Below are 9,385 nucleotides of genomic sequence, written 5' to 3' on the forward strand. Positions count from 1 at the left end.
GATTGGGCACCAAATTTGCAGGATTTAGGATAATATTTAGGGATTAAGGCAGAATTTGAAGGCTTTGAGATGAAATCTGAAGGATTTGGGATGAAATCTGAAGGATTTGGGATGAAATTTGAAGGATTTGGGATGAAATCTGAAGGATTTGGATCAAATTTAGGAATTAAGACAGAATTTGAAGGATTTGAGATGAAATTTGAAGGATTTAGGATGAAATTTGAAGGATTTAGGATGAAATTTGCAGGATTTAGGATAATATTTAGGGATTAAGGCAGAATTTGAAGGCTTTAAGATGAAATCTGAAGGCTTTGAGATGAAATCTGAAGGATTTGGGATGATATTTAGGGATTGGGCACCAAATTTGCAGGATTTAGGATAATATTTAGGGATTAAGGCAGAATTTGAAGGCTTTGAGATGAAATCTGAAGGATTTGGGATCATATTTAGGGATTGAGACAGAATTGGAAGGATTTAAGGTAAAATTTGAAGGATTTGAGATGAAATCTGAAGGATTTAGGATGAAATTTGCAGGATTTAGGATCATATTTAGGGATTGGACACCAAATTTGCAGGATTTAGGATAATATTTAGGGATTAAGACAGAACTTGAAGGCTTTAAAATGAAATTGAAGGATTTGAGATGAAATCTGAAGGATTTGGGATGAAATCTGAAGGATTGGGCACCAAATTTGCAGGATTTAGGATAATATTTAGGGATTAAGGCAGAATTTGAAGGCTTTGAGATGAAATCTGAAGGATTTGGGATGAAATCTGAAGGATTTGGGATGAAATCTGAAGGATTTGGATCAAATTTAGGAATTAAGACAGAATTTGAAGGCTTTGAGATGAAATTTGAAGGATTTAGGATGAAATTTGCAGGATTTAGGATAATATTTAGGGATTAAGACAGAATTTGATGGCTTTAAGGTGAAATCTGGAGGATTTGAGATGAAATCTGAAGGATTTGAGATGAAATCTGAAGGATTTAGGATGAAATTTGCAGGATTTAGGATAATATTTAGGGATTAAGGCAGAATTTGAAGGCTTTGAGATGAAATCTGAAGGATTTGGGATCATATTTAGGGATTGAGACAGAATTGGAAGGATTTAAGGTAAAATTTGAAGGATTTGAGATGAAATCTGAAGGATTTAGGATGAAATTTGCAGGATTTAGGATCATATTTAGGGATTGGACACCAAATTTGCAGGATTTAGGATAATATTTAGGGATTAAGACAGAACTTGAAGGCTTTAAAATGAAATTGAAGGATTTGAGATGAAATCTGAAGGATTTGGGATGAAATCTGAAGGATTGGGCACCAAATTTGCAGGATTTAGGATAATATTTAGGGATTAAGGCAGAATTTGAAGGCTTTGAGATGAAATCTGAAGGATTTGGGATGAAATCTGAAGGATTTGGGATGAAATCTGAAGGATTTGGATCAAAATTAGGAATTAAGACAGAATTTGAAGGCTTTGAGATGAAATTTGAAGGATTTAGGATGAAATTTGCAGGATTTAGGATAATATTTAGGGATTAAGACAGAATTTGATGGCTTTAAGGTGAAATCTGGAGGATTTGAGATGAAATCTGAAGGATTTGAGATGAAATCTGAAGGATTTAGGATGAAATTTGCAGGATTTAGGATCATATTTAGGGATTGGAGACAAAATTTGATGGATTTAGGATCAGATTTAGGGATTAAGACAGAATATGAAGGATTTAAGGTGGAATATGAAGGATTTGAGATGAAATCTGAAGGATTTGGGATGATATTTAGGGATTGGGCACCAAATTTGCAGGATTTAGGATAATATTTAGGGATTAAGGCAGAATTTGAAGGCTTTGAGATGAAATCTGAAGGATTTGGGATCATATTTAGGGATTGAGACAGAATTGGAAGAATTTAAGGTAAAATTTGAAGGATTTGAGATGAAATTTGAAGGCTTTAGGATGAAATTTGCAGGATTTAGGATCATATTTAGGGATTGGACACCAAATTTGCAGGATTTAGGATCATATTTAGGGATTAAGACAGAACTTGAAGGCTTTAAAATGAAATTGAAGGATTTGAGATGAAATCTGAAGGATTTGGGATGAAATCTGAAGGATTGGGCACCAAATTTGCAGGATTTAGGATAATATTTAGGGATTAAGGCAGAATTTGAAGGCTTTGAGATGAAATCTGAAGGATTTGGGATGAAATCTGAAGGATTTGGGATGAAATTTGAAGGATTTGGGATGAAATCTGAAGGATTTGGATCAAATTTAGGAATTAAGACAGAATTTGAAGGATTTGAGATGAAATTTGAAGGATTTAGGATGAAATTTGAAGGATTTAGGATGAAATTTGCAGGATTTAGGATAATATTTAGGGATTAAGGCAGAATTTGAAGGCTTTAAGATGAAATCTGAAGGCTTTGAGATGAAATCTGAAGGATTTGGGATGATATTTAGGGATTGGGCACCAAATTTGCAGGATTTAGGATAATATTTAGGGATTAAGGCAGAATTTGAAGGCTTTGAGATGAAATCTGAAGGATTTGGGATCATATTTAGGGATTGAGACAGAATTGGAAGGATTTAAGGTAAAATTTGAAGGATTTGAGATGAAATCTGAAGGATTTAGGATGAAATTTGCAGGATTTAGGATCATATTTAGGGATTGGACACCAAATTTGCAGGATTTAGGATAATATTTAGGGATTAAGACAGAACTTGAAGGCTTTAAAATGAAATTGAAGGATTTGAGATGAAATCTGAAGGATTTGGGATGAAATCTGAAGGATTGGGCACCAAATTTGCAGGATTTAGGATAATATTTAGGGATTAAGGCAGAATTTGAAGGCTTTGAGATGAAATCTGAAGGATTTGGGATGAAATCTGAAGGATTTGGGATGAAATCTGAAGGATTTGGATCAAATTTAGGAATTAAGACAGAATTTGAAGGCTTTGAGATGAAATTTGAAGGATTTAGGATGAAATTTGCAGGATTTAGGATAATATTTAGGGATTAAGACAGAATTTGATGGCTTTAAGGTGAAATCTGGAGGATTTGAGATGAAATCTGAAGGATTTGAGATGAAATCTGAAGGATTTAGGATGAAATTTGCAGGATTTAGGATCATATTTAGGGATTGGAGACAAAATTTGATGGATTTAGGATCAGATTTAGGGATTAAGACAGAATATGAAGGATTTAAGGTGGAATATGAAGGATTTGAGATGAAATCTGAAGGATTTGGGATGATATTTAGGGATTGGGCACCAAATTTGCAGGATTTAGGATAATATTTAGGGATTAAGGCAGAATTTGAAGGCTTTGAGATGAAATCTGAAGGATTTGGGATCATATTTAGGGATTGAGACAGAATTGGAAGAATTTAAGGTAAAATTTGAAGGATTTGAGATGAAATTTGAAGGATTTAGGATGAAATTTGCAGGATTTAGGATCATATTTAGGGATTGGACACCAAATTTGCAGGATTTAGGATCATATTTAGGGATTAAGACAGAACTTGAAGGCTTTAAAATGAAATTGAAGGATTTGAGATGAAATCTGAAGGATTTGGGATGAAATCTGAAGGATTGGGCACCAAATTTGCAGGATTTAGGATAATATTTAGGGATTAAGGCAGAATTTGAAGGCTTTGAGATGAAATCTGAAGGATTTGGGATGAAATATGAAGGATTTGGGATGAAATTTGAAGGATTTGGGATGAAATCTGAAGGATTTGGATCAAATTTAGGAATTAAGACAGAATTTGAAGGATTTGAGATGAAATTTGAAGGATTTAGGATGAAATTTGAAGGATTTAGGATGAAATTTGCAGGATTTAGGATAATATTTAGGGATTAAGGCAGAATTTGAAGGCTTTAAGATGAAATCTGAAGGCTTTGAGATGAAATCTGAAGGATTTGGGATGATATTTAGGGATTGGGCACCAAATTTGCAGGATTTAGGATAATATTTAGGGATTAAGGCAGAATTTGAAGGCTTTGAGATGAAATCTGAAGGATTTGGGATCATATTTAGGGATTGAGACAGAATTGGAAGGATTTAAGGTAAAATTTGAAGGATTTGAGATGAAATCTGAAGGATTTAGGATGAAATTTGCAGGATTTAGGATCATATTTAGGGATTGGACACCAAATTTGCAGGATTTAGGATAATATTTAGGGATTAAGACAGAACTTGAAGGCTTTAAAATGAAATTGAAGGATTTGAGATGAAATCTGAAGGATTTGGGATGAAATCTGAAGGATTGGGCACCAAATTTGCAGGATTTAGGATAATATTTAGGGATTAAGGCAGAATTTGAAGGCTTTGAGATGAAATCTGAAGGATTTGGGATGAAATCTGAAGGATTTGGGATGAAATCTGAAGGATTTGGATCAAATTTAGGAATTAAGACAGAATTTGAAGGCTTTGAGATGAAATTTGAAGGATTTAGGATGAAATTTGCAGGATTTAGGATAATATTTAGGGATTAAGACAGAATTTGATGGCTTTAAGGTGAAATCTGGAGGATTTGAGATGAAATCTGAAGGATTTGAGATGAAATCTGAAGGATTTAGGATGAAATTTGCAGGATTTAGGATCATATTTAGGGATTGGAGACAAAATTTGATGGATTTAGGATCAGATTTAGGGATTAAGACAGAATATGAAGGATTTAAGGTGGAATATGAAGGATTTGAGATGAAATCTGAAGGATTTGGGATGATATTTAGGGATTGGGCACCAAATTTGCAGGATTTAGGATAATATTTAGGGATTAAGGCAGAATTTGAAGGCTTTGAGATGAAATCTGAAGGATTTGGGATCATATTTAGGGATTGAGACAGAATTGGAAGAATTTAAGGTAAAATTTGAAGGATTTGAGATGAAATTTGAAGGCTTTAGGATGAAATTTGCAGGATTTAGGATCATATTTAGGGATTGGACACCAAATTTGCAGGATTTAGGATCATATTTAGGGATTAAGACAGAACTTGAAGGCTTTAAAATGAAATTGAAGGATTTGAGATGAAATCTGAAGGATTTGGGATGAAATCTGAAGGATTGGGCACCAAATTTGCAGGATTTAGGATAATATTTAGGGATTAAGGCAGAATTTGAAGGCTTTGAGATGAAATCTGAAGGATTTGGGATGAAATCTGAAGGATTTGGGATGAAATTTGAAGGATTTGGGATGAAATCTGAAGGATTTGGATCAAATTTAGGAATTAAGACAGAATTTGAAGGATTTGAGATGAAATTTGAAGGATTTAGGATGAAATTTGAAGGATTTAGGATGAAATTTGCAGGATTTAGGATAATATTTAGGGATTAAGACAGAATTGGAAGGGTTTAAGGTGAAATCTGAAGGATTTGGGATGAAATCTGAAGGATTTGGGATCATATTTAGGGATTAAGACAGAATTGGAAGGATTTAAGATGAAATCTGAAGGATTTGAGGTGAAATCTGAAGGATTTGGGATGAAATCTGAAGGATTTGGGATGATATTTAGGGATTGGGCACCAAATTTGCAGGATTTAGGATAATATTTAGGGATTAAGACAGAATTTGAAGGCTTTGAGATGAAATCTGTAGGATTTGAGGTGAAATCTGAAGGATTTAAGGTGAAATCTGAAGGATTTGGGATGAAATCTGAAGGATTTGGGATGAAATCTGAAGGATTTGGGATGATATTTAGGGATTGGGCACCAAATTTGCAGGATTTAGGATCATATTTAGGGATTAAGGCAGAATTTGAAGGCTTTAAGATGAAATCTGAAGGCTTTGAGATGAAATCTGAAGGATTTGGGATGATATTTAGGGATTGGGCACCAAATTTGCAGGATTTAGGATAATATTTAGGGATTAAGGCAGAATTTGAAGGCTTTGAGATGAAATCTGAAGGATTTGGGATCATATTTAGGGATTGAGACAGAATTGGAAGGATTTAAGGTAAAATTTGAAGGATTTGAGATGAAATCTGAAGGATTTAGGATGAAATTTGCAGGATTTAGGATCATATTTAGGGATTGGACACCAAATTTGCAGGATTTAGGATAATATTTAGGGATTAAGACAGAACTTGAAGGCTTTAAAATGAAATTGAAGGATTTGAGATGAAATCTGAAGGATTTGGGATGAAATCTGAAGGATTGGGCACCAAATTTGCAGGATTTAGGATAATATTTAGGGATTAAGGCAGAATTTGAAGGCTTTGAGATGAAATCTGAAGGATTTGGGATGAAATCTGAAGGATTTGGGATGAAATCTGAAGGATTTGGATCAAATTTAGGAATTAAGACAGAATTTGAAGGCTTTGAGATGAAATTTGAAGGATTTAGGATGAAATTTGCAGGATTTAGGATAATATTTAGGGATTAAGACAGAATTTGATGGCTTTAAGGTGAAATCTGGAGGATTTGAGATGAAATCTGAAGGATTTGGGATGATATTTAGGGATTGGGCACCAAATTTGCAGGATTTAGGATCATATTTAGGGATTAAGGCAGAATTTGAAGGCTTTGAGATGAAATCCAAAGGATTTGAGATGAAATCTGAAGGATTTAAGGTGAAATCTGAAGGATTTGGGATGAAATCTGAAGGATTTGGGATGATATTTAGGGATTGAACACCAAATTTGCAGGATTTAGGACAATATTTAGGGATTAAGGCAGAATTTGAAGGCTTTGAGGTGAAATCTGAAGGCTTTGGGATGAAATCTGAAGGCTTTGAGATGAAATCTGAAGGATTTGGGATGAAATCTGAAGGATTTGGGATGATATTTAGGGATTGGGCACCAAATTTGCAGGATTTAGGATCATATTTAGGGACTAAGACAGAATTTGAAGGCTTTGAGATGAAATCCAAAGGATTTGAGATGAAATCTGAAGGCTTTAAGGTGAAATCTGAAGGCTTTGGGATGAAATCTGAAGGATTTGAGATGAAATCTGAAGGATTTAGGATGATATTTAGGGATTGAGACAGAATTGGAAGAATTTAAGGTAAAATTTGAAGGATTTGAGATGAAATTTGAATACTTTAGGATGAAATTTGCAGGATTTAGGATCATATTTAGGGATTGGACACCAAATTTGATGGCTTTAGGATAATATTTGGGGATTAAGGCAGAATTTGAAGGCTTTGAGATGAAATCTGTAGGATTTGAGGTGAAATCTGAAGGATTTGGGATGAAATCTGAAGGATTTGGGATGATATTTAGGGATTGGGCACCAAATTTGCAGGATTTAGGATCATATTTAGGGATTAAGGAAGAATTTGAAGGCTTTGAGATGAAATCCAAAGGATTTGAGATGAAATCTGAAGGATTTAAGGTGAAATCTGAAGGATTTGGGATGAAATCTGAAGGATTTGGGATGATATTTAGGGATTGAACACCAAATTTGCAGGATTCAGGACAATATTTAGGGATTAAGGCAGAATTTGAAGGCTTTGAGGTGAAATCTGAAGGCTTTGGGATGAAATCTGAAGGCTTTGAGATGAAATCTGAAGGATTTGGGATGAAATCTGAAGGATTTGGGATGATATTTAGGGATTGGGCACCAAATTTGCAGGATTTAGGATCATATTTAGGGACTAAGGCAGAATTTGAAGGCTTTGAGATGAAATCCAAAGGATTTGAGATGAAATCTGAAGGATTTAAGGTGAAATCTGAAGGATTTGGGATGAAATCTGAAGGATTTGGGATGAAATCTGAAGGATTGGGCACCAAATTTGCAGGATTTAGGATAATATTTAGGGATTAAGACAGAACTTGAAGGCTTTGAGATAAAATCTGAAGGATTTGGGATCATATTTAGGGATTGAGACAGAATTGGAAGAATTTAAGGTAAAATCTGAAGGATTTGGAATGAAATCTGAAGGATTTGGGATGAAATCTGAAGGCTTTGGGATCATATTTAGGGATTGGGCACCAAATTTGCAGGATTTAGGTTTAAACTGAAGGATTTGGGATGAAATCTGAAGGATTTGGGATGATATTTAGGGACTGGGCACCAAATTTGCAGGATTTAGGTTTAAACTGAAGGATTTGGGATGAAATCTGAAGGATTTGGGATCATATTTAGGGATTGGGCACCAAACTTGCAGGATTTAGGCTTAAACTGAAGGATTTGAGCCCCAGATCTCCAGATTTGGGGTTAACCCCCACAATTCCAGGGATCAAACCCCAACTCTTCAGGCTCTCAGACCCAACTCAGGGCTTTGGGGGGGGGGGGGGGGGGGGGGAGGGGAGGGCAACATTTGGGCACCTCCAGCCCCGCCCCGGTGCCAGCAGCGCTTCGGTGGGCACCGCTTGGGCATTTGCATCCAGCAGCCCCAGGGGGCCCCCGGCCCAGGGCTGCTTCCTCTTTCTGGGCTGCTTCTGACTCAAACCCTGGTGGAAAAGCAAAGCTGAGAGGCTCAGATGGGCCCAGGCTGGGCTCATATCGCGATAGAAAGGCTTTGGTTGGTCAGGGTTGGGGGCGTATCGTGACAGAAGGAGGTTATGGAGTCCCTTTTGGGATGGATTTGGGTTCCTATCACGACAGAAGGGCTTCAGTTATCCTTTTTGCCCCTCAGGTTTGGTTCATATCGTGACAGAAGGAGGTTATTGAGTCCCTTTTTGGGTGAATTTGGGTTCATATCGCGACAGAAGGAGGTGATAGAGTCCCTTTTTGGGTGAATTTGGGTTCATATCATGACATAAGGGCTTTAGTTATCCTTTTCCCCCCTCTGGCTTGGCTCATATCATGACAGAAAGAGGTTATTGAGTCCCTTTCTGGCTGAATTTGGGTTCCTATCACGACAGAAAGGCTTTAGTTATCCCTTTTACCCCTCAGGTTTGGTTCATATCACGACAGAAGGAGGTTATAGAGTCCCTTTCTGGATGAATTTGGGTTCATATCATGACAGAAGGGCTTCAGTTACCCTTTTTTCCCCTCTAGTCATCCTTTTTGCCCCTCAGGTTTGGTTCATATCATGACAGAAGTAGGTTATTGAGTCCCTTTCTGGCTGAATTTGGGTTAATATCGCGACAGAAGGGCTTCAGTTATCCTTTTTGCCCTTCAGGTTTGGTTCATATCATGACAGAAGGAGGTTATTGAGTCCCTTTCAGGATGAATTCGGGTTCATATCGCGACAGAAGGAGGTTGTTGAGTCCTTTCCTGGCTGAATTTGGGTTTATATCATGACAGAAGGGCTTTAGTTATCCTTTTTGCCCTTCAGGTTTGGTTCATATCGCGACAAAAGGAGGTTATAGAGTCCCTTTCTGGCTGAATTTGGGTTCCTATCACGACAGAAGGGCTTTAGTTATCCCTTTTACCCCTCAGGTTTGGTTCATATCACGACAGAAGGAGGTTATAGAGTCCCTTTCTGGATGAAT

The sequence above is a fragment of the Pogoniulus pusillus genome, unplaced genomic scaffold, assembly GCF_015220805.1.
Source record: "Pogoniulus pusillus isolate bPogPus1 unplaced genomic scaffold, bPogPus1.pri scaffold_62_arrow_ctg1, whole genome shotgun sequence".
NCBI classification, from domain to species: domain Eukaryota; kingdom Metazoa; phylum Chordata; class Aves; order Piciformes; family Lybiidae; genus Pogoniulus; species Pogoniulus pusillus.